This window comes from Chamaea fasciata, unplaced genomic scaffold, assembly GCF_029207755.1.
Source record: "Chamaea fasciata isolate MVZ Bird 193981 ecotype frontalis unplaced genomic scaffold, bChaFas1.0.hap1 SCAF_45, whole genome shotgun sequence".
In the NCBI taxonomy this organism is placed as follows: Eukaryota; Metazoa; Chordata; class Aves; order Passeriformes; family Sylviidae; genus Chamaea; species Chamaea fasciata.
Genome location: NW_027094130.1, coordinates 727,857 through 751,453, shown reverse-complemented (window position 1 = coordinate 751,453; position 23,597 = coordinate 727,857). Strand labels below are relative to the sequence as shown.

The 23,597-nt window shown below is 45.5% G+C and overlaps 1 pseudogene; it reads left to right on the top strand.

Moving 5' to 3' along the window:
- The first annotated feature begins 18,901 nt into the window (after positions 1-18,901).
- LOC136303958 (class I histocompatibility antigen, F10 alpha chain-like) lies at positions 18,902-22,446 on the top strand (annotated as a pseudogene).
- The last annotated feature ends 1,151 nt before the right edge of the window (positions 22,447-23,597 follow it).

Sequence of the window (23,597 nt, the reverse complement as noted above, 5' to 3'; positions counted from 1 at the left end):
CTCCCCCATCCCACGTTCTGTGTGCCATTGGACAAAATGCCATTGCCATCTGCTGGAACTACTTCCACCACGGTCCCTTTCTGAAAATGTCCCTGCAGCACATCAGCATCTGCTGGGGTTTTGGTTGCATCCATGGGGGAACTCAAGCCTTAGCCCAGGCAGACAATCTCCCTTCTCAGGCAACACTGGGCTTTGGCTTAGAAGTCCTTCCAGCTCTTTTGGCCGTGTAGATGGCCCTACTAACAGGAAACAAGCATCTTAGAGCTGCTGTTATCTTTCCTGAAATGAAGGAAAGTAACCCAAACCCAACAAAGTTTCTAAAGCAGTGGTTTGGAGAGAAGTGTACCCCCATTCTTCTCACAGGGAAACTTGCCTTAACTGAGGGATTTCCTTTCTTTACTTTTAATTACCATTGTTTTCAAGAACCAAGGAAAAAGCTTGATGACTTTTATAGCAGCTGTGCTTAAGGGACCAACAAGTGCTGCAGAGATGCTTTTCATGTCATACTCCTTGGAAATACTAGAGTGAGTTAGTAGAGCAAAGTCCCTCTTCCAACTAGCCTGTCAAGCTGCTCAGGTGAATCCTCAGAGAAGCAAAGGTGCTTTTGCTGATGTAGTTTCCACTAAGGAGGTCAGTCAATGAAATCAGCTGCCAGGGCAAGATCTGCTGGATGCTGGAAAAGCTGTGACTGCATCAGGCTTTGGGTTTTTTGTTGGTCCAGGAAAGTCATCTCTTCCTCTGTGCCACGGCAGAAACTGCCACTGCAGAGTGCAGCTGAAACAATGGGATCTGGGAGAGCAGTTCCAGATGTGAAAGAAGCAGCTGAGAGACTCGTCTTTCCTTTTTCTCCAGGCTCGATTCCTGATAGCCACCAAAGGGATCCCAAAGCTGCAGCAGCCCAAGCTTCTCTCCCCTTTGCTGCGTGACTTCCTGAGCTGCTGCCTGCAGAGAGACGAGGAGCGGCGCTGGTCTGCCAAGGAGCTGCTGCAGGTAAAATGCCAAGGGGCTGCAGGGGAAACAGTGTCCCAGGGACGGGCTCCTCCTGCACTGAAGTGCCAGGCATCAGATGAGCCTCGTCCTCCTCACCTCCACTCTTGGTGCTGTTCAAATGAGAACAGCCAGGAATCCTAGACTGGGCTGGGCTGGCAGGGACCTGTAAGGGTCATCTGGTCCAAGTGCCCTGCAATGAGCAGGGGCGTCTTTCAAGAGATCAGGATGCTCAGACCTGAAATATTTCCAGGCCTGGGGCATTTAGCAGCTCTTGCAGTAAGCTGTGCCACTGTTGTCCCACTGTTGCTCCTTAGACCTACTCTGACTCAATCCCCTTTTCATTGAAAAAAAGATTACCCTGCCTTTGGGGCTCTTAGCTTGGAAAGTAATGGTTCATTCTTGGCTTTTTTGTTTTCCTTTGTGCAGCATCCATTTGTAACATCGGCCAAGCCTACATCCAGCCTGGTGCCACTCATCCTTACCTTTAAGAGGTGGAAGGAGTTGACAGGAATGGACCAGTCACTTAAAAACTTTTTCTTCCATCACCAGCATTGTAGTAGATTGTAGAGTAGGATTTTAGCCTAGGATTGTAGGGTAGTATTTTGGCCTAGGATTGTAAATAAAGTTTCTGAAACCTCAAGTCATTTTGAAGATTGTCCTCCTTCTGAGCCTGTGAGAATGCTCAACATTTCCTTCTGAACTGTCCATTTTTGCTTAGAGGTGGAAAGTGACATTGATGCCTTCTTTGGTACGGTTTGAAGGGGGAGTAGGCTCTTCTTTCGTCATGCTCTCCGGACCGCAGTGCCTTTGGAATATGGCCCAGGGGCTGGGTTTTACCCAGCTGTGGCACTTGTGTTTGAGGCAGAAAGGGCAGTGGCATTTGCAGGCAGAACCAAAGGACGAGTGGGGCAGCCCAAATACCCTGTGCAGATGCAGGCCTTGAGCTCTGACTCGAGAGCATTTGGGTTGCTGCCACTTGCATTTGTATCCCTAAGTGCAATCTCTTTGTCTGGGGGAGAGTTTTGCCCAAGTGAGACAGCAGAAAGATCAGGGAGGCTCCTGGGAAAGGCGCGGAGCTGGTGCAGAGCTGTCAGCGGCTGCAGGGTGAGCCCAGGCCCTGCCTTGCCCAGGCTGGAGCCCCAGCAGAGCCCTGGCAGAGCCCGGAGCAGCCTGAGCCGGGGCAGAGGCAGCTGCAAGGAGGCCCTTGGAGCTGCAAGAGGCAGCAGCCCGGCCCTGGGTGCCTCTTGGGGGCCCCGGGCGAATCCTGCGCTCTCAGAGCCCAGCTGGCAGCCGGCTGCTCCCGAGGGGAAGCGTGGCCGTGCTGGGCACAGCACAGACCGGTGGCATCGGCCGTCCGGAGCGTGCACAGGAGCAGAGAAAGGCAAACCACAGCCGAGGGCTGCAGGCCTGGCTGAGGATTGCCACCCTTGTGCCGGCTGCCCTCTAACTCCTGGCCAAGGCGAGCAGTGTGTGCAGCGCTCTGGGCACAGGGGAGGGAGCCGGGCTGCTCCGCAGGCTCCGGCACAGGGCAGCCTCCTTCAGGCACGGCGCTTCTGCCGGGGGAACCGAGGCCAGCGGCAGGCAGGGACAGCTTGTCAGGTCACATCTGCAGGAGCCGGGGCCTCACACGGCTCTGGGAGGAAGCGCCTGCAGTGCTGGAGTTGTGCACTGAGCCAGAGCAAAGGGGTGAAATGCGGAGTGTTCTGCAGAAATATTCCAGGGCGCCAGGCCAGCCTGCTTTGAGCTCTCTGGCACACAGCAAGCACTGTGCAATGCAGCCCTGAGCTGCTGGGAGAGGGGTGTTAGAAAGGAGCCAACTCTTAGATGAAATTAAATGGGGAAAAAGTCCTCAAAGCCAAAGAGAACTGTTTCTGAGGAAGGATTCACCTGAGTTGGGTGTGTATCTCCCTCTCCCAAGAGCCAAACACACACACAACACACACACAGAAAATGCTGCTTTTTATTGCCTTTCCCAGCCCAGGGCGAACCGTGTCCCCTTTCCCTTTGGCCGGGAAATAGGAAACTTTTATTCTGTCCCCACCGCCTCCTTTTCTGTCCCCTCCCCTCTTACCCTACTTCCCTTTTGGTCTGGTCTTCACGCTGGCCCCTCTCCCAGCTCACAGCAACACCCAACAAATCAACTAGAACAAATCCAAACCCTAAATAACAACACCTAGAACCAACAACTTTCCTTCTTTCTTCTAATAACCCTTCAGCTGAAGCAAAATATTACCTCCTATCTCACTGAGGGAATCGGGTATGAGCCTGAGGCTTGTGCTTGAGCAGTGAACAGATTTGGGAGTAGAAAGGTTTCAGTCAGCAATTTGTGTTTTTCTTTCTGAATTGCTGAAGGAAAGATACAATGTGGCTTCAGTCAGCAAAAACTATTTCAAGGTGCATTGAGGAAATGCTTGTGAGCAATTCCCAGAGAAAGAAAGTGTTGAGAAAATGTTGAACTGCAACAAATCGTGGATTCCCTTCCCATTAACAGTGTTGAACCCTCTATTCCCCCAGTGCAGTGATTGATGTGTGGAAGTGGCTACCTTAGCCTTGAGAACAGAGTAGTCTTCCTAAGAATGTAGCTGGAATGAATTCAAGGGGAAAAGAGTGGTTGTAGGAGGCTCTTGGGCATCAGAGGAGAATTGCAGGAATGGGATGTTCCCCAAATGACCACCAGAGACTCTCAAGAGAGCCCTACTCTCCTGTCAGTAACTTCTGAGAAGCGGTTTAAATATGTCAACTAATTTGAGGGAATGTTTAACCTGTGAGTTTCAGCACAGTAATGAGTAGGTCTTGTTTCCATGGTTACAAATGAGTAGGTGGGATTTCTGGCTGAGCACGTGTTAGGAAAGTGATTCCCCACGCACCCAGCACTGAAATAAAGTCATGCCTCCTTTCTCACACCGAGCTGGCACCAGGGATCGGAGCCCTTCTTGGTAACTTTGATTTTAGTCGCTTCTATTGAAAGGTGAAAATGAAACCTTTTCCAGCTGTTCCCCTCGGGTTTACCTTTCTGGGGGCCAAAGCTCTGTGCTGCAGGTGGCCCGGGTGTGTGCAGAGCAATGCAGCCTCCACAAAGCCCTTGGTTTCCCCACAAGTCGTCATGATTTGTTGCCAGGTGTGCCCAGCTGTGGCAGGAGAAAGAGCCCGCAGTGCAGTGGGCGCCGTGCCCTGCCCAGCCAGGGCTCTCTGGCACAGAGGAGCAGCAGCAGCACCTTTCAACCCACTCCTGCCCTGGCCTCACCTGGGACACAGAAGCCTCTGGAAATCAGCACCAGCTGGCCCCTTCCCAGCCTGGAGCAGCTCCTGCTGGTGGGCACATCCTGCACTTCTGCTGCTTCCGAACAGTAATCAAGGCACAGGGGGAGACGGACATACAGAGAAGCCCTGGGCTAGTGCAATAAATGGGCAAATGCATGGGGGAATGTGTTAGGAATCATTTCAGCTGTCATGCCAATCCTGCCTTCGCTCCTTTTCTCCCTTCACATTTCCTGTTCTTTTCCCTCTCACATTTCCACCCCTTCCCCCTCTCGAGTCTCACAGTTTTCCTCTCATGTTTGCCTCCCAAGTTTTACTCATTTTCCCCACCCTTTTCAGCTCCCTTTCCTCACACTTTACCTCTCACATTTCCCCACCTTCCCACTCTTACCTCCTTTTTTGTTCTCTCATGATTCTCACAATTTCCCCCTCACTTATCCTGCCCTTTTCTCCCTTCATGCTTTTCTCCTTTCCTCAGTCATTTTTCTCCAAGTTGTCTCCTCATGTTTCTCACTTTTGCCCTCGTGTTTCCCAGCGTTTCCCTCTCCCATTTCTCCCACTTTTCCCCTCACATTTATCGTTCTTTCCCCCTCCTGTTCCTAATACTTTTCTTGTGCATTTTGTGCCCTTTTTTCACTCTTGTTTCCTGCCACTTTTCCCATCAAACGTCTCACCCTTTTTTTCCCTTCATGTTTTCTGCCTTTTTCTGCCCTCTGCACTGTCCCAGGCAGCTGCTGCCATGTGGGCACAAGCTCTGCTGCCCAGGAGGGTCCCGTAGTGCAGGGGTTCGCAAATTTTTTTTAATTTTGTTTGGTTTGGGTTGGTTTTTTTTTTTTCCTGTTAATTGCCCCTAGGGCCCCCTGAGGGAGATTTTCTTTGCTAAGAAAGCCTGAGGCACATAACTCTGTCAAGCTCTGTTTGCATCTCTGCCTCCTAAAAGGGTTACTCAGGTTGTTTTCATTGCTTTGGACACACACCTGCACACAAGATACTACCTGCAAAAATGTGGAGCAACTTTCTTCCCCAAGCACAAAAAAAATTTAAATATCAAAGAAAGACACTTTTCCTGAAAGAATATACCATTGTTAGATGGCAGCCGAGATCCTACTACCAGCAATGACTGGCAAATGCACAAGGTACAGACATGACTCTGCTCTCCTCCAAAACCTACAATTTTACTCATTCTGTCTTGTTCATTTGGCACTTTGTTCTCAGCTCAAACTCTCCCTGTGCCACATGCTCAAGTCGTCTTTCCTCCCCTCTGCAGTTTTTCCTCACAGCCCTAATCACAGCTGACCTCTTGTAGATTGACTACTTATCAACACTCACGAAATTCCTACTCAGTCATTCTGCAGAGCTGAGATGCCCTGGGCAGTGTCCCTGCCCGTGCACAAACTGTAGGAAGAACAAGAGCTGAACTGATATTGCTTCTCTTAAAAGCATATCTAGGGAAAACACAGGCTTCCAATCCATTAAATGAACACAGAAATGAGACAAAACAGACTAATGAGATCAGGCAATAAAATTTTCATAAGAATAGAACATTTTCACTAAATTTCCTGTGCTAATTAAGGTTACATTCTGAGCTTATAAGACATATCCATTTCATAGTAAATTAATTGCTTGAGCAATGTGAATATTTTACATGTACTCTACAGTAGGTGTCCAAGATGCACACTTTAAAGTCAGTAGTGACTTTTGACAACTGTAAGCTTAAAGAACTGACTGCCTCTGTTCTATCTCTAAATTTCTCATCTCAACTTTCCTCCCAGTGCTGCCCCTGTTTGAGTTCCTCATTTTCCAGGTAAGGGGGACTATCCCAGGGGAGAGACACACAAGCACGGGTCTGATACTCATCCAAGAATGTTTCCATGGTTCTAACAGTTATTCAAATTATTACAGACTGACAAGTATTTGAAACAAATATGAGTGAAAATGCAATTTTGTGCCATCAAACCAAACAAGGACAGGCTTCTTATGTCTCTACTTGCACTTGACCAGAAATAAAGCTTCCCTGCTTATTTCTGCTGCCCTCTGTGCATGCAACTTCTGAAATTCAGGCAATTTATGCCTCTGACAACAAGAATAAACTTGCACAACTACTCAGGGCTGTGTCTCCCCGAAGGAGGCAGTTTGATGCAATTTGTCAAAAGCCAAAAGAGTGCTTTAATGGACAATTGACTTCAAATGACTGCAGCTGTTGCCTAATAAAGGAACAGAGACAAAAGATTAAAAGTGGTTCTACCCATGCCAATACAATTCTCAATGATCAATGAATAAAAAACACCCTTTTCTATCTCCCCTTTTTAGTCAAAAGCAATAAAAGTAATGAATCATTCTCTTTCTGTAGTTTGCTACACGTGATGTTCAATCAAAGCACTTGGGGAAATTTCAGTAGGTATTGTTAACAAAGTACACATATGCATTTTGAGCTTATTGCTTTGTCTTGAAAAGTAAAGCCAGATACTCCCTCTTCTGTCAGAGCTCAAAAGAGTCACTGAAAACTTCTCTGAAACTCCACATATCAAAAAAAACTCTAAAAAAAAAGCCACCAGAACCTCCACACCCTGATCTGGTCCCAGGAGAGCTTGTGCTCCCACACTGCAAGAGTCTCATGTTCTTACGTATGAAGCTCATACTTCACTATCAGACAACATTACAAGCACAGCTGGAGCATAGAGAATGAATAATATTAAGTGTTCAACATGAACTTAATAGAAAGACAGCTCATTATTCATTTTGAGGGCCTTTCTTTGCCTCTACATCTTTCTTTGTTGAAATGATGAGCATGAAAATATTACTCAACAGCAAACATAGGGAAGTTAGGACAGCAGCATCTCATTAGACCACAGGGAATATTTGGTATTTCAAGGGAGTGAAGGAAGAAAATACAGATAAACACGAGACAGAGCTAACCACAGCATTTGAATGTTACCCCAAGAGCTCCTCCATGCAACCCCATCCTTCCGTCATCCAGTTTGAATTACCCCTTGAGCTACTCAGGCATATTCATCTACAAACTAAGAACAGAACTCGCATCAGGGTGATATTATTCCTTTTCAAGGTTCCAAGTACAGTTTTCAGTATTTCTCCTCCTGGGAAGCACTTATGCACTGGAGCAGCCCCACTGCTGATGTTTATTCTTTCCCAGGACTGGCAAGCCTTTGAGCTCGAGCTCCTTGGTAGTACCAAAACATTCAATTTCCTTCCATTTTGTCTTCACCTAATCCAGTACCTGCCTAGCATTTAACAGAGAGAATACTTCCATATCATCATTTACTGCATGTAGAGATGAGTTAGGCACATAATTAATTTTCACTTTTACCCACGAATTTATTTCCAGACGTTCCCAATATTGCTGTGCAGCAGGCAGGATGCACATGGCAGTGTGCCAAAAAATACACGAGCTGTGAGACTAGAAGGTAATTTTTGTTGACTAATGTCACTTTTCCATCAAACTCAAGGAGTTCCAGTGGGCTTGTGAATTCATTTGAAGAACAGGGTTGGGTTTTTCTCATTATGCTTATTACTGACTTCCCACCAGGACAGGCATCTTAAAATTCCAAAAACAACACACGGGGACGTGCTCAGAAGAAAAATTGCCTTCCAAATGCATCAAATCCAGAAAAACACTGCTCAGCCACATTTTATAAATCCCAATACAAAGTATAAAGATAAAATCTGGCTTCAGGCATACAGGAAGCCATTGCCCACATTAGCACCACCTCTGGCACTCAGCGCTCTGGCTATCTGTTCAAAGCACTGGATTCACCTCTTCATGTTTGAGATGTTCATAGTTACAAGGGGCCAGCTAACACTGCTGTTTTAAGTGAAAAGTGCCAGTCAATATGTAATAAATGTGAAATAAAAAGCCACGGTGAAGAAATCCTGTCTTGTCAGTCAGGAAGATTCTAAATGAAATAAAGGAGAATCTAACCAGCACCTGTGAAAGCGTCTTCGTCCTGTATTACACCGCATCTAGCTGTGCTACCTTACAGCCACCAACAAACATCAAATTTACACCAGATCAGGACTTTTCTTTTAGGCTCATATTAACACAAACTTGTTGGTCTAAAAGCATTTCTGTACACATTTACACACAATATAAAATACCCTAAATGCACAATACTTAAAGGAACAAAGCATCAGGTGACAAGCACTCTTTCACTATCACTCACAGTTACAGAAGGAGCCCTTTACTGCCTATTCCACATGGAAAGCATTTGTTCCAAACTACTAAGTCACGAGTTGCCTCCAAGGAAAATCTGATATACCAGAGTATTTTCCCCTTTAATCTTCCACCAAAGGTAAAGCACACCAAATTGATTTGTCAGAAAGCAGAGCAGTCAGGACTACGTGCACCTCCCTAAAGATCCACGAAGGAATCACTAACAGAATCTCTTGCTAACAGGAGAAAAATAAAAATACATTTCCTGTATTTCATAAGCACAGAAACTTTGCTAGACCAATGGACGCCCATATTTCAGTCTAATGAGGCAACCCTTGCTTCCTCAGCATTATATTTTCATGTACAATAGTTAACAAAAATACTCAAACGTCACCATTTACATTACAGAACTGAAAGATTCACTTGGACCTAGGCATTCAAATTAAGATGGGGTACAACATGGAACTATTACCTGAATTATGTTCAAAGCCCTGGAGAGACACGTCTGACCCCTCATTTCTCAGAGTAGACACGTATAAGTATTTAAACACACACGCTCAACCCCCACATGGTTATTCTAAAAAATATTACATAATTTTACTACCAAACAAACTCCAAGTTACTCTTTCATCCTGTCACGAGAATCACATACAAGTTTTCTATATCAGATTGTCTCTGACTAGCTAAACCATATGCTTATTTGCACTATTGACACCTTTAACAGAACTGTTTAATAGCTATTTAATAACTGTTTAACTGTTTAATAGGTAAACCCATACAACTTTGGTAGACTGATCAAATAATTTGATCGAAGTTCATTAATGACAGGGTAGGAAACATGGAGGTTTTCTTCGAATAATAAATCACTGCGTAACTTTTTCTTAAACTTATCTGGCAGAACAAATGGCTACAAATTAAGTCAAAACCATACGGTAGAGGCTAAAGCGGAGAGCACGAGTCGAATTTTATTATACAGAACCATATGCTGCACTTAACGTCTGTGATGACTTTGCCTTTCGCCACAGACGATGCCTATAAATCAGCACTGCAGATGTGAGAACTCCACTAAACTCTACAACTGGATGATCTTGAACACACAGATTCACTATTTTCCTTTATCACATTGTCTCAAAGGGTTACTTGTGTTATGGATCACTTTTGCGCTGTTGCAGAGTGCCATTTCTAGCACAGCCAGCTCTTCGAGCAGCACTCCAGCAATACTTAAAGGATAACTGAATAACTCATTCCAAGACCAGGGCTCCTTAGAGTTCTCCACATAGATACTCCAAATAGCAGAACACTGGGCAGAACTTTCCACAGAATCGTTTCTGAACCTAAGGAGCCGAAATTGTGAGTGCAACTCGCACATCTGCAAGATTGGGACTCAATGCTCTGCTCCAAGGCAGCTCACTTCTGCAGCTCATGCAGAGCTTGCTATTCCACATACTAAAAATCCAACATCCAACATCCTAGAATGAAATTGCTTTGATGTTAGGTAACCAGGTGAACCCTAAACAAAAAAGGAGCTTGACCACAGCAGCCTGACACAACTTTAAGCAGTGGCTGCACAATAGGAGCAAAAATAAGCCAAATATGTGAAAGGCACATACTGAGTTGAGAGGTTGATCTTCTGCTGTCTGTTAGACCACTTATCTCCAGTTCAGATATTTCTCGCTTTCCACACAGAGATTATGACATTAGAACAACACTGACATTACTGAGCAACACACAATCCCTTCAAATGGCATTTCCGTTTTGAGAACTAAGAACACTAAGCAGAAACAGCAATACAGTACACCTGACTGCTCAAATTGGTAATTTCTGGTGAACTGAAGGGAAGATGCTTTCAGAGAAGTAGTTTAGCAATCCCTATTTTAAGAGTATTTAAAAATACACTGCGTTTTCATTGCCAGTGCCACAGGGCACATCACATGGAAGATGTTTCAGAAAACTGCTCACCGCAAAGGTCACATCTCAAGGTAAAGCACTTGCACTAGTATTGAAAAAGGCACTTTTCAAAAGGAAAAAGTGAAGGCTATTTCCTTGTTCCCACTGACCACAAACCCTCTTTTTTTTAGGCCAGAATAACTTACACTTTTTTCTTCACTTGGCCACTTTTCACCACCACCTGGTTTGGGGTTTTTTCCCAAAACCAGCTAATTTGATTTAGCTAAAGTCAGTTCCTGCTACTAATAACATACAAGTCAAAACCTCCACTGATTTTTGGTGAGATCAAAGGGATCAATAACTTCTGATCTCAGCTTGCCCATTGTTTCCTATTTCTTTCCCTTAAGTGTAGATTTTTAATGAGTTTGAGGCACTGCTACAGACAGCGCCATGCTGTTTCCTTAGTACATTTTATCCAGACAGTACTTGACAAATACCATTACAAATAATGCCCAAGTACCATTTTAAGAAGAAAATGGGGCTACCCTGAGCAAATTATCTTCCTCCTTCTAAATTTGATTCCATAATCTCATCTTAATTAAAATAAAACACAATATTTATCCAGCAAACATCTCTAGAAAAACATTTATACAAAGAAGGGAATTCATATATTTCAGGGTTCTGCTCCTGGCTAAACAATTAATAATCCAAATACTGACTTCAATATCTAATTGGATAACAAGACACAACCAAACACAGTGAGGAGGGTGTGCATGTTCACCTTTCTGGCCTCTTCAAAACACTGTCAAATCTGCAAAAACATCAGCAACGGAGAGAGAAGAATGAAAACTTTAAACTTTGCAATTCCTGTTTTTCCTGATTGTGCACCTGAAGCTCTGTTATGAGTTCTTTAGAAGCACAGTAACCAAAACCATTCGCCATTTGGGATTCTCAGTGCCTAATTGTTCCAGCCAGAGAGGATTAACACAGTTCAAGGCACCTGACAACTTAATGCTTCCCACATACTACAAAGACTAAAATCACCATTACTGGAAAACAAACAGACAAACAAAATAAAATCCACATTTAACCCCCTGGAACCTTCCCACAACTCCCAATACACTTTTAATAAAACTGTGCCCCATGAGCCAACATCCAGCTTTCACACAAGTCACCGAGTGAGCAGCAGCAGCAGTAATCACTGCATTTTATAGTTATGTTCGTAGAGGCACAATTTTGTGGGAGAATTAATTATTTTGTTTTTGTCTGTCATTTGGGATAGTAATTGTTCTCCAAAGAACTCACCCACAACCAAACCTCTACCAATGTCAATGAATGAACAGATCACGGCCCAATATGAAGGGTAGTAGCAAAGCCATCTGTAAAGAACAGCTGTATTTGCTCCCTGCAAGAAAGCAGAGAAGCAGACAAGCATGGTGGCTTGTGGAGTGCCCTCCTTAACAATATCTTATACTCCAAGCTTGTATTCCAAGCAGGAGAGGCCTGAAAACTCACCCTGCCCAGCTATCAGGCAGAAGATCAGAAAATACCAGGAATCTCACTCCTGCCCTCCCTGCAGGACCTGTGTGCTGCCAGCCTGAACCCCAAATTCTCCTCGGTGCTCTGAGTAGCTGGAGCCAGTATAAGCAGTGACCCACAGCCACAGCCCAGGCCAGATCACCCTGGAGAAACTCCACTCACCCAGCTGCATTTTTCAAAGGAGATTTCTTCTACAGAATAACTGAAAGAACAACTCAAACCCAACTAGCAATCTATTCTCAGACATTTTCAGCATCCATCCACAGGAAACTGCTCTGCCACTTGGCTCTCTCCAGTTGCTATAAAAGCCAGTAACACAGAATTGGAACTGAGACTGTCAAGAAAAGCAACTACAGTTGCACAGGTCCAGATTATGAACTGTACCATCAACACCTGGGAAGTATTATACGGGGAATCCATCAGAACACAGTTATCTTTGTTTTAAAATATACATATTCTGTCTAGTAACACTACTAAAACACCTTGCAGATATCCACCTCAGGACCTGCACTTCCTCTCCTAAAGGAAGGCTCAGTCTGGGACTCATTCCTCTCTCTTCCAAGACACTACTTTAGAAAACTGCCGGATTCCAACCTAACCCTTCCTCCAACACAGGGGCCGGAAGAAAAGATTCAGAATTTCTGTCCACCCCCATAGGTTCAGCCATACAGCTATGGCAAAATGCATCTCTTCTCTGCACTCTTCTCACGTAAGATTTGTTTCTTTAATAAACCTTTCCTCGCAGGAGCAGTCTTACATCAGTATGAGATTTGTAATGTTTTAAGCAAATTTATAAACCAAGGGTTTGCAGTTGCACATACAGCAGAGATTCCAGATGAGAGAAGAGCAGACCAAATGCAGCCAGACTGGTGTTTTAAAACTGAGGTCATCGACTGATTCCTGTGATCCACGATCCCAACACCAGGCCACACCTGGTGTTCTTGCCTCTAGAGAAAAGCACACAACCTATTATCTCTGCTAAGCTCATTTGGTACCATTTAATACGTATTTATCACACACTCACAAAATGGCAAGTGTGGTTGCATCACTACCACAAAATGCTCTTGGGGATTTACTCAATCATGGATGATTACAGAAATGGTAAGAAGAGAGGCCAAACAATAGGGGGAAAAGGTGGATTTGCCCTACACAGCATCCAAATTCTTAACAACAGGATGGACTTTGCCACTTATTGCTAATGCTAACTCACATAGAAGGAGTTAGAAGTTTGATCTGCAAGACAGTTCACACAAGGCCACAAAGGAAAACAAGCACTTTACATGTTGAATTTCACCCCAGTTTATGAGGTTTTCTCATGATATTTAACTTCAATTATCAAACACAAATTTTCAAACATACCAGTGAACATCCCTCAGTCCATAGTCTGTGCCTATTTCTTGCTCTAAGTTAGATGAGTAAACAGATAAAATTGTATCAGCTCCTTTGGACCGACCAATTTCAATTCAGCTGTGGTTACAGCATTTCAACGGCGAACAAAAAGCATGCACAGCTGAGTTTCAGAAAATATAAATACTCACACAAAGCAACATTTTCAACTCCAAGAGTGTTTAGTATGACACACTTAACTACCTCCAGTACCTAAGAGATCTGTATTGAAAAATCTGAGCCACGTTACTAATTTTAAGTGGACACTAAAAAACCAAACCCAAACATTAACATGTCACATGTCCTGGCTCTCTTAGCACTGCACTGGCCATAAACACACAATAATTTTGATTCCAAAGATTTCTCAAGGTTTCCTGGGTTTTTGTTGTTCCTACAAGTATCCCAGCTTGTTTTTACTCACTGTACCAGTCTCAGGTTGTAAACACAAGTGGGCTGTGACTCTCCCATGAGCAAGTTTTTTCATGTATTTGCAAAACTGACCGCACGAACGTGGTTACAGCTGCTCACATGCTCTACTGCCTACACACACTGAAATGCCAAACAATTAAGGAAGGCTCCAATGAATTCTCAAGATTTGGGATGCTTTTTAAGAGCTATTTCAAAAAATAACTAAAACCAATATTTGTTGATGCATTTACTACCACGTAATTGTACTAGAGCCCGTTGAAGAGACAAATTTGAGGGGGTTTTTTTAATGCCTTAACTTCATACTTGTACAGCAATCTAAACTGAAAAGCATCAAAATATACCACGTGGAATCACTAGTGCGACAACCAAGCCAAAAAAAATCTCTGCTATCAATCTTCAGCAGCCAGCTCCCACTTTTTTACCCTGTTTTATAAACCATTTCTTCTTACAGAGTCACTGCCAGGCCCTCACTTTGAGTCTACTGTGTTTGACAGATCAGCTACAACATTTTTCTTCTGTAAAACAACAGAACTTAGACCAGATTTTACTCACCCACAGACTCTGCAAGCCCAGGTGTCGTTGCTTTACACTCACTGTGTCAGGTTCTCCTACCACCAAGCCCGAAGGTGCCACAGTGAAGGAGCTCTGGAACTGGCTGCTCTGATGAAGGCACTTGGTCCAACTGCAGAGTTTCCACTCTGTCTAACTGAAACCTTGACTGATGCCAGCTGCGCCTCATTTGTTCCATCACCAGGTTTTCCTGAAGAGCAGCACTCACCCTCCAAATTTTAGCCCTGTAGGGGACAAAATTAAATTATATAAAAATATACAATGAACATCTATATTATTTATAAACTGAAGCATTTATGATTTATTTAATGAAACTGTAAAGTTTAGCCCTCTAGGGGCTAAAATTAAGGGGACAACAAGTAGAAAGACAAGAGAAGCACGGTCTGTCCAAGAAGTAAAAATCACTCAAGGCCCATCAGGAGTTTCAAAGTTTCCCTCAAATAGTAAAGATCACACAAGCAAAACAGAAGTCTCCAAAGTATCTAACAGAATCATTTTGTAGAGATTACATCAGTAGATCCACCATTTAATTAATTCATTAACAGGTGCTAAAACCCCTCCTTTATCTGTCCAAAGACCAATCGTGCACAGAAAAGAGGAACATATGGAAATGAAATAGAGTCTTGCAACATGCAGGCATGTGGGAGACAGACCTTTTGGGGATCCCGAAGGTGGCAGCACAATTACTAAATTACCTAAGCAAGAGTCAGCCGCCAAAAACTCCTGGGGAAGCACCACGGCCCAGAGCTGCCCCTGCCAGTGTCACATGGGACAGCTGCAGCTTGTTTGGAGGAATACCTAAAGGTGATCCACCCAGAAGGAAAGGGATCCTGCTTTAAGAGAAGTCTCCAGTTCTTAAAGGATTGCTGAAAGTAAGAGTACGTTTATTTGTATGTTTTACGCTTAATACTTGCTTGAATACCCCTCCAAAAATGTTGTTAATCTGATAACTAAGAACGTGCCATTAAAAAAAAAGCATGTTTTTGTCTCTTTCTTTCAAAAGTAAAATATTCCTTGTTGTTTAATGGAAAAGCAGGCTCCTCTCCAAACACATCCTGTGAGGCCTTTTCCAGTGAAGCAGTGTGCATAATGATAAATGAAAAAGGGAAAGGTTCTTGCAAGTATTTTTATCTGTAGTATGCAGGGGTTGATCTGTTACACCCAAAAATTATTTTCAACTTAAACAATTCACCTTTGCCAAATCCCTAACTCACTCTAAAACTCTAATAGGTACACACAACATTTCTTGTGAATAAGTTTGCAACAAATCCTACAAGTTCACCCTCAGGAAAGGTGGCAAACACCCCAAGGGAGTATACAACACACAATATACACTCCTTGGAAGTGGAGGGAGTGAGATTTGTCCTTCCTCCTCCTCCTTTTTTTGCCAAGAGTGAGGGAGTCCCAAGGAACCATTTCAACACTTCAAGGAATGTCTCACATGCCAGGAAAGGCTCTGACACACTGACTGAAAACACTGGGAGGAGGGAGGACACACAGCACATCAGCCAATGCACATTTTCGGCTGCCTTGGACATTATTCCTTCACAACAGCCACAATCTTTTTCCATAGACATTCTCCCCAGGTAAAAATCCAGGCGTGATGGTGAAGGGGCTAATTCTTTACCCTGTTTAGAATCAGTCAGAGAACTTCACTGTGTTTGTGACTCGTGCTCTCTTCACTTGAAACAGCTCCCACAAGACCTTGAGGGACAACTTGCTTCAACTGCCAGGAGGTCAAACTTGATAAAACCTTCAATATTGTCCTTTCCGGTGTATTTCCTTATCCTCCTGCCCTTATGAGATCTGCCTCTACTGCAGGACCAGCTATCTGCTCTAACAACATGGTTCTTGTATGAAAAATACAAGCCAAAATAGAAAATCTAGATGCTGAAAGGAACATCAACCAAGTCAAATCCAACTTTTAAAAACAGAATCCTCAAGAAATGATTCACCCACCCCAAAACAAATGCAGCAGTTGAGGCAACTTATTCATCTCACAGAGATCATTCTCCTATCTCTCCATGCTCTGCTCCAAAGTGTGTTCAAATCAAAGGTTCTCATTTTTTTTCCTCTTCCCCTCAATTGTATTTAATTAGGTTGGTTTTTTTTTTCCTTTGAAGTCAAGGGAAAGAGACCTATTTATTTCAAGGAATATTTAGCCTGGCCTTTTCCTTCCAGTGTTCTACCTGACTGCATCTTCAACCCCATTGTTCCATAGGGACAGGGAGGCATCCAAATAAAGATTAATAAAAAGGCAATTCCTGTGGTGTTATCAATTCAAGAAACAGGATCACTTTTCCCAGTGTCAATGAACTTCAATACAGAAAATACATTTCTTGGCCACCAGCAAATCATTACCCCTTATGGGGACTGTTCCCTAAAGAGTTTAAGTACCAGAACAATGGACTACTGCACAGCACCAAATTTCAGTTGTGACTTAACTATTCCACAAAGGGGATTTACTGTAGTGACACCTCTCAGGAATACACAATTATTTGAAATTTCACTGACATTTTCCACTAACAAAACAGCACTTCTACTTTAGCAGTGATTCGAAGATGGAAACTTTCCATTAAGCCTTTTCTTTCCTCTGGGTGTCAGAGTTGTCCTCAAAGTCCTTCTGTGTTAAAAATTAATTGTCTGGCTTGGTCTAACACACCCAATGTATTCGTTAGGGAGTACACGCACAGTAATACCTCAGAAAGGTTACAACCCTCCTCCCCAAGATCTTGGATGGCAATTTTGGGTTACTCTGAACCTCTCTCCAGCTTTGGCTTCTGAACTTTTCCTTTAATCTACTTTTTCATTCACTTCGTGTATACCGATACAGTAGTTTTCCTCTTTTTGTAACCTGGTGTCCAAATACCAGAACGATCGCTTGACCATTTCCAAAAGCAAACCATCCTCTGCAAAACTCTTCAGTCAGAATCTTATTATTAAAGCAACTTTTTCCAAACAGTTTCTGCCGCAGAGCCAAAGGGCCCTCTGCTCAGAATCCTTTTCCTTAAAAGCATGGGGATATGGATGATTTCTGTGCCCCGTAAAGGTCCAGTGCCATTCACCTCTGGATACCAACCTGCTCTTCCATCTGACTGGGGATGGAGTCGCGGAAGATGAGAGGATTTCTCTCCAGCAATGATATCCTGCCCCTTGGCAGATATCAGGCAGTTCAAATCAAATTTCAGGTTTAGCTCACAACACTCAGGATGCTGACAGATGATGGAAGCACTGTCACAGCAGCTCTAGCTTGACTTTCTGCCTACACTACTGTACATTTTAAACCACTTCTGAACAGGATCACTAGAAATGGGCAGCCATCCCTAAATCATCCCTGAAAACACAATGGCATCCAACAGGTGTTTGCTTGAGTTATCCCCCTAAGGGAAGGCAGTACTTAAACAGGCATAGAGAGGATAAAAGGAATAATTCTGTTCCTAAGAGCTGCCTCCTTCCCCTGTCTCCTCATTTCACATCAACATCTAAGAGGTCAACATTCAAGAGCTTTTCCTACAGTCTCTTCTTGAACCCCTCGGACTTGTTCTCATCTCAGTATATCCAGGTAACTCCATTTAGATTTCGTATATCCAGGTAACTCCATTTAGAGTTACTGGAGATTTGTTCATCACCTTTATTATCTTCCAAGCTATTAGGCAAACCAAGTGGGCTATCCTGTCTTATAAATTCCAGGTCTGCCTGACCAATACATGACAGACATTCACTCCAGGAAATACTGCCAAAAAGAAGACATTTCCCTGATCTTCTGGCTATAGTGGACACCACGTAAAGGTACTAGAGCAGAGCCATGAAAACCAGAGCATGGCAAACAATGCCTGGCCCAGAACTGTCTCTCTCACACAGAAAAAAAAGTCAGAACGAATTGGAGGAAGTCCAAGATTATTTAGATGATAACCATGCGTCCACCAAAACACTGCACTGGGGAAATGGATGGAGTCTAGAGAATTAGAGCAGCTGCCAACATGAGACTGAAGTTTGTAAACACACTTTTCATTGCAACTCTCCACAAAAAACCTTGGGGCCTTTCACTACTCTCCCCAGAGGTTTTGGCCTTGTTATTAGTTTGCTTGGTGCCGGTTTGAGTTCCACTGAACCCACCTTCTAATTTATCCTCAGAATATTTAATTAGATCAATTTTGTGCTATATTATCATGCTTGGGTTTAACTTTTTGCCTTATTTAACATTATTAAGTAGAGAAAGGATAGGGCCTATAATTGTTGACTTCACATTAGGCACAATTTCTGCATTCTGTGAATGCTTCCTCATGAGTTTTTCTCTGCTTGCTTAATTTATCCACTCCAAAAGACTGACTTCATAAACTACAATTTCCATGGTAATTGTCATTGGAATATTTTCATATAATTAATGTATTTTAAACACACAGTCAAAGGTTATGCATTAGAAATCATGTGTAACCTTCTGTATTGATATCAAGATTGAGTTCAAGAATATGATTGATAATTTAAATATTTTCCTTTCTCAAGTCATGGAGCATAATTAAATAATTATCAAAAAAAGATACACTGCCATATCATCCTATCGTCATGCCTATTCTATTATTCCTGTGGATTATTTGAGTAATCCATAATAATAAAGATCTAAAGAACAACAGTTAAGAGAAAAGATACAGGATAGTTCCTCCCAGTTTTGATACCATGAGACCTGTAAGGTTAACTCCGAAGGCCTCCAACGGGCGTTCAGAATAATTCATTCTGTGTGTGATATTCCTTATTTATAGCCAAAGCAGGGAATACGCTTCAGCTTCTAAACATTTACAATCTCTAATCCATTTTTTTCCAACATGAGTAATTTACGTATCCAAGTCCAAACTGAATGAAATCTACGTTTTGATTTACTAAAATCTCATTTTTCTTCTAATTGCAATAGGCACGAGATTGTACAGTAGTAAATCCCTCCAATTTCCACTAACTTCACTGAATACCACACCTTAACTTTATAGGGGATAAAGACATTGAAGGAATTCTATACTGTTTGACAGTTCTAAGATCACAGTTCTGCCTTTGCAAACTGTATTTCAACTGCTGTTTTCAACATCATCTCATGCTACACAAAAATCACAATGCAACCTGCACAATGCCGATCGGCTCTGCTCCGACGGGCGGGAATTCCTCTCCTTCCAGCCGGGATCCGGGGGATTCATGGTGGCCGACGGCGCTGCCCAGGTCACCAAGAGGCGCTGGGAACATGATGAGATCCAGGCTGAGGAATTAACAAATCGCCTGGGACACACCTGCCTGGAATGTCTCCGGAAATGTGCCAGATATGGGCGGGAGGCACTGGAGTAAAGGTGGAGAGGCCACATTTCCCATGGGAATATGAGATTTGGAAATGCGGGATTTGCGAGGGCTAAATCTGGGAACATGGGAACTCCCATGGAAATTCCATCCATGGATCTCAGTCATCCCATTCCCATGGGACTTCCACGGATGGATCCTGCTGCTCTACCATGCTGATGGGAATTCTGTAGGTGGACCTCACTGCCATCCCATTGCCGTGGAATTCCATGGATGCATCTCACTGTTATCCCATTCCAGAACCCCCTGATGTCCATGTGTCCGGAAAAGTGGAACACAGAATCCTGATGTTGTCCTGCCACACGTACAGATGTTACCCCAGCTCCACGGGGATCAGCTGGATGAAGGGGGATGAAACTCGGGATCATTCCCAACAGTGACGGCGCCTTCCCCCCCCGGGCCAGGATCGAGGCGCTGCCGGAGGAGCGGGAGCAGCACCGGTGCCGGGTGGAGCATCCCGGAATGCCGGAGCCCGGCATCTTCTCCTGGGCTGAGGCGGGGAATGTGGAATGTGGTAACTGGGAGTTTGGGAATGTGGCGCAGTGGGATGGAGGTTCCCCTGCCCCTCCTCACCATCCCGTGCTTCCCAGAGCCGGAATCCAGCAGGAATCTCACTCTGGTGGTCGCTGTGTCCGTCATCGCTGCCATCGTGGTCATTCTCCTCATCGGATTCAGCGTCTGGAAGCTCCAATCCGGTTCTGCCCAAACCCATCCTGGGGGCTCACCCTGTTCTTCCCCCCCCTCCCAAGACTCCTGGAAATCCCCCCATGACCCCACCAGTCCGCCCCCAAATCCTCCTGGGCCCCCCTAAGCCCCTCACGGGGATTCCTGGGATTGTTCCCATGTCCCCTCCTCCAGGACTCTGGGGTTCCACCCTGACCTGTCTGTGCCCCCCTGGTTTCTTCCACAGCCCCCCCATGATAGTGGGGGCAGGGGCCGAGTGCTGGTGTCCCCCTGCCTGCAGCAGATCCAGGGGTGAGGGAGTTCAGGGGAGCCCTTAGTATTTTGGGTCCCCTGGGAATTGGGGTGACCCTCGGGGTCCCCCAGGATCTCCCTGAACACGCTGACGCTGCCCAGTGAGAAGGTTCAGACCCGGCACGGGGTCCCAGCTCTGTCACCTGCCCTGCCCAGGTACCCCCCAGCTCCTCCCTGGGAACCTCCAATCTCCCCGTGACACCCCAACCTCCCCTGGAGCCCCAAAAACATCCCTGGGACCCTCCAAAAACTCCCCAAGATTGCAAACGCCCCGTACGAACCCCCTAAACCCTCTCAGGACATCAAAATTCCCATGGGACCTCCCAACACGCCCCCAAGCCCCCTTGAGAAGGTTTATACTTGGCACGGGGTCCTCATCACCACCATCGGCATCACCCAGGTAGCCCCAGACCCCCCCGGGACCCCCAAACCCTCCCGGGACCCCCAAGCCCCCCATGGGGGCTCCACTACCGGAATCAACGGGAGTGGTGTCGCCCTGTCAAGGGGAGTTAAAGCGGCGCCTGACTGTCGGGGGTTCTTAAAGCCGTGATGGTGGGGAAACCCCCAAAAATCCACCCTGGGGGGCACTCTCCCATTTGCTGCACTCGAGGGAGCCCCAGACAATGACGGGTCCTGGGCTGAGCCCCCCACTCAGCCGGGGCTGTGGAGGGAACTGTGGGCGCTGGGACAGGGCTTGGGAGTCCTGGGGTTTACTGGGGGACCCCTACTGGGAACTCCCTTCCCGCTGTCCCACCTCCCCCTATCCCCCCCTCTCACCCCTTTCCCATTGTTCCCCCAAACCTCCGCTGCCCCCAGCTCGGTTTGGGGGTGACCCACCCCTTTCCCACCGTGTCCCGGCCCGGCCCCGCTCACCCGAGAGCTCCCGGCCCGCGGCCGCACGGACGGAGGAGGAGGAGGAGGAGGAGGAGGGACAGAGGAGGAGGAAGAGGAGGGATGGAGGAGCTGGAGCCGGCAGAGGAGGCACTGCGTGACTTCACTGCTCTCTGGATCTGCAGCTCCTTCGCCCCGGGACCATCGCCCCCGTATCCTGCGGGTGACCGGGGAGGGGGAGCGCGCCCCAAATATCCTGGGCGGTTTTTTTGAAGCGGGGAGGGATGTTTGGAGCTCACAGAAAATATATTTATGGCTCCCGGGGCTTTTTTCTGTCGGGGCCGGGCAGCTTGATGTTTGGATCTGGCAGGGCTCCAGAGCTGAGGCGCAGATGCCCCTCAAGGGGACATGGGGGGTCCCCGGGAGGTGTTTTTGGGGGGTCCCGGTGGCGGTGCCGGCAGAGCCCCGGCGGGAGGCGGGTCCCCCCGCGGTGGGGTTGGGCTTCCTTAAGTTGGTGCGTGTCTCTTTGGTGCTGACCCTGCCCGCCAGCTAAACCCTGCGGGCCCCATAGAACCAAAGGTGCCCTGGGAGCCTGCAGGGCCTTGTGGAGCCAGGGGACCGCAGTGACACTGTGGATCTCCTCTCTGCACAACTGTTTTTCAAACTGCAATATCAGTAATTGCTGCCACGCCATAGGCTTAAATAATCCACTCTGTTCACTATTGTTTCAAAGGATGACTTTGATTTCTCCTTGACAATCTGCATCAATTCCTTCTCCCATGACATCAACGCTTTTCAAGGCCAAGCTCCAGTGAGCAGTTCTCAAACCTCCAGTGTCCTGGAGAAATCTGAGTTCCTATTCCTGTATTGATAACTCTCATTTGCTTCTGATTTGTCCTAATTAATTCTAATGCATGAAGGTCCAGCCCTGCAGCCTCTGGGGTGGCCCTGTCAGGGGCCATCACACCCAGAACAATTTCCCCAGAAGTCAAAGTCTCACTGTGCACGGTTGTATTCGCAAATTGGGCGCAGCTGTGCACATCCAGGGGTTTCCATTTCCCCACTGGGTCCATTGTTAAGGGTATGGAGAACATCTGTGGGATGGGTTCTCCATCAGGACAGGTTCCCATCTCCTCATTTTTTCACCTGCTCCTTCAACTGCCCCTTTGTCTGTTTGATGATCCTGCAGCTTGTGAATAGTCTGGTACATGAAAACACCAGCAGTCCAAATCACTGTATTTTCACAGTAACAGACAAAGCATTCCACACCACAGTATCAGCAAACACCATAAAAATCGCCAATTTCATCCCTTCCTCCTTTATTCCTTGCAAGCAGTCTCACAAAGTTTAGCACTGACATTTGAGTCGTGGCCAATGCTTTTCTGTAGGGTATTTAGTGTCACATCCCTGAGCAGCCAAAGGTGGCAAATCAGTATTGTCAGCATTACTGCACATTATTATTATTGTTTCACATATAAAGATAGAGATATAGATAGAAACATAGATTTAGACATAGTGTAACACGAGGCTGGTGGGTTGGAGACAGACACACCACACAGTATCTTCTTGAGTTCTGACCAACAGCCACAATTTATTGTTCCAAGCTCCCTTTTATGGTGAGTTTGCATTTCCCGGGCTTGGAAAGCCAACTGGTTGGGAATCTCTGCACTGCCCACATCTCTGGCCAGGGGTGTGTCTGCAGCCAGGGCTTGGCTGGGCTTGGCTGAGCTCTTTGTTCCCCCGGGGACTTCTAGAACAAGCCAGGTCAGCCCAGTTGGGTCTGTTATGATCAGACTCGTTATGCCCAGCTGTGAACCAGCTGGACCCTGCTACATCTCCTGCCTTTGCTTTTATTAAAATGCAGATTGTTTTCCGTTATCCCATTTGCAAGGGCCCTTTTGCAGACAGGGTAACACAAGACAGCATGGGTTTAATTTGAAGGAGGTTTTGACAAACTTAATTCTGCTCAGCCAGTGATGTGCCCCATGTACCACTGGAGCTGCAGCACTCACTCCCAGGAGCTGTCAGGCGAGATCACAATCTTCCGGGCTGGCATGTTACAGGTTAACTGCTTATGATTCCAAACTACAACTTAACACTAAAACAAGAAAACGTTCAACTTTTAAAACCCTGAGAAAAACCAATTAACAGAATTAACAAGATTAACAATTAACAGAAAAACAATTTGTAAACAGAAAAAAACACTCTGTAAACAGAAAACCAGTTTGTA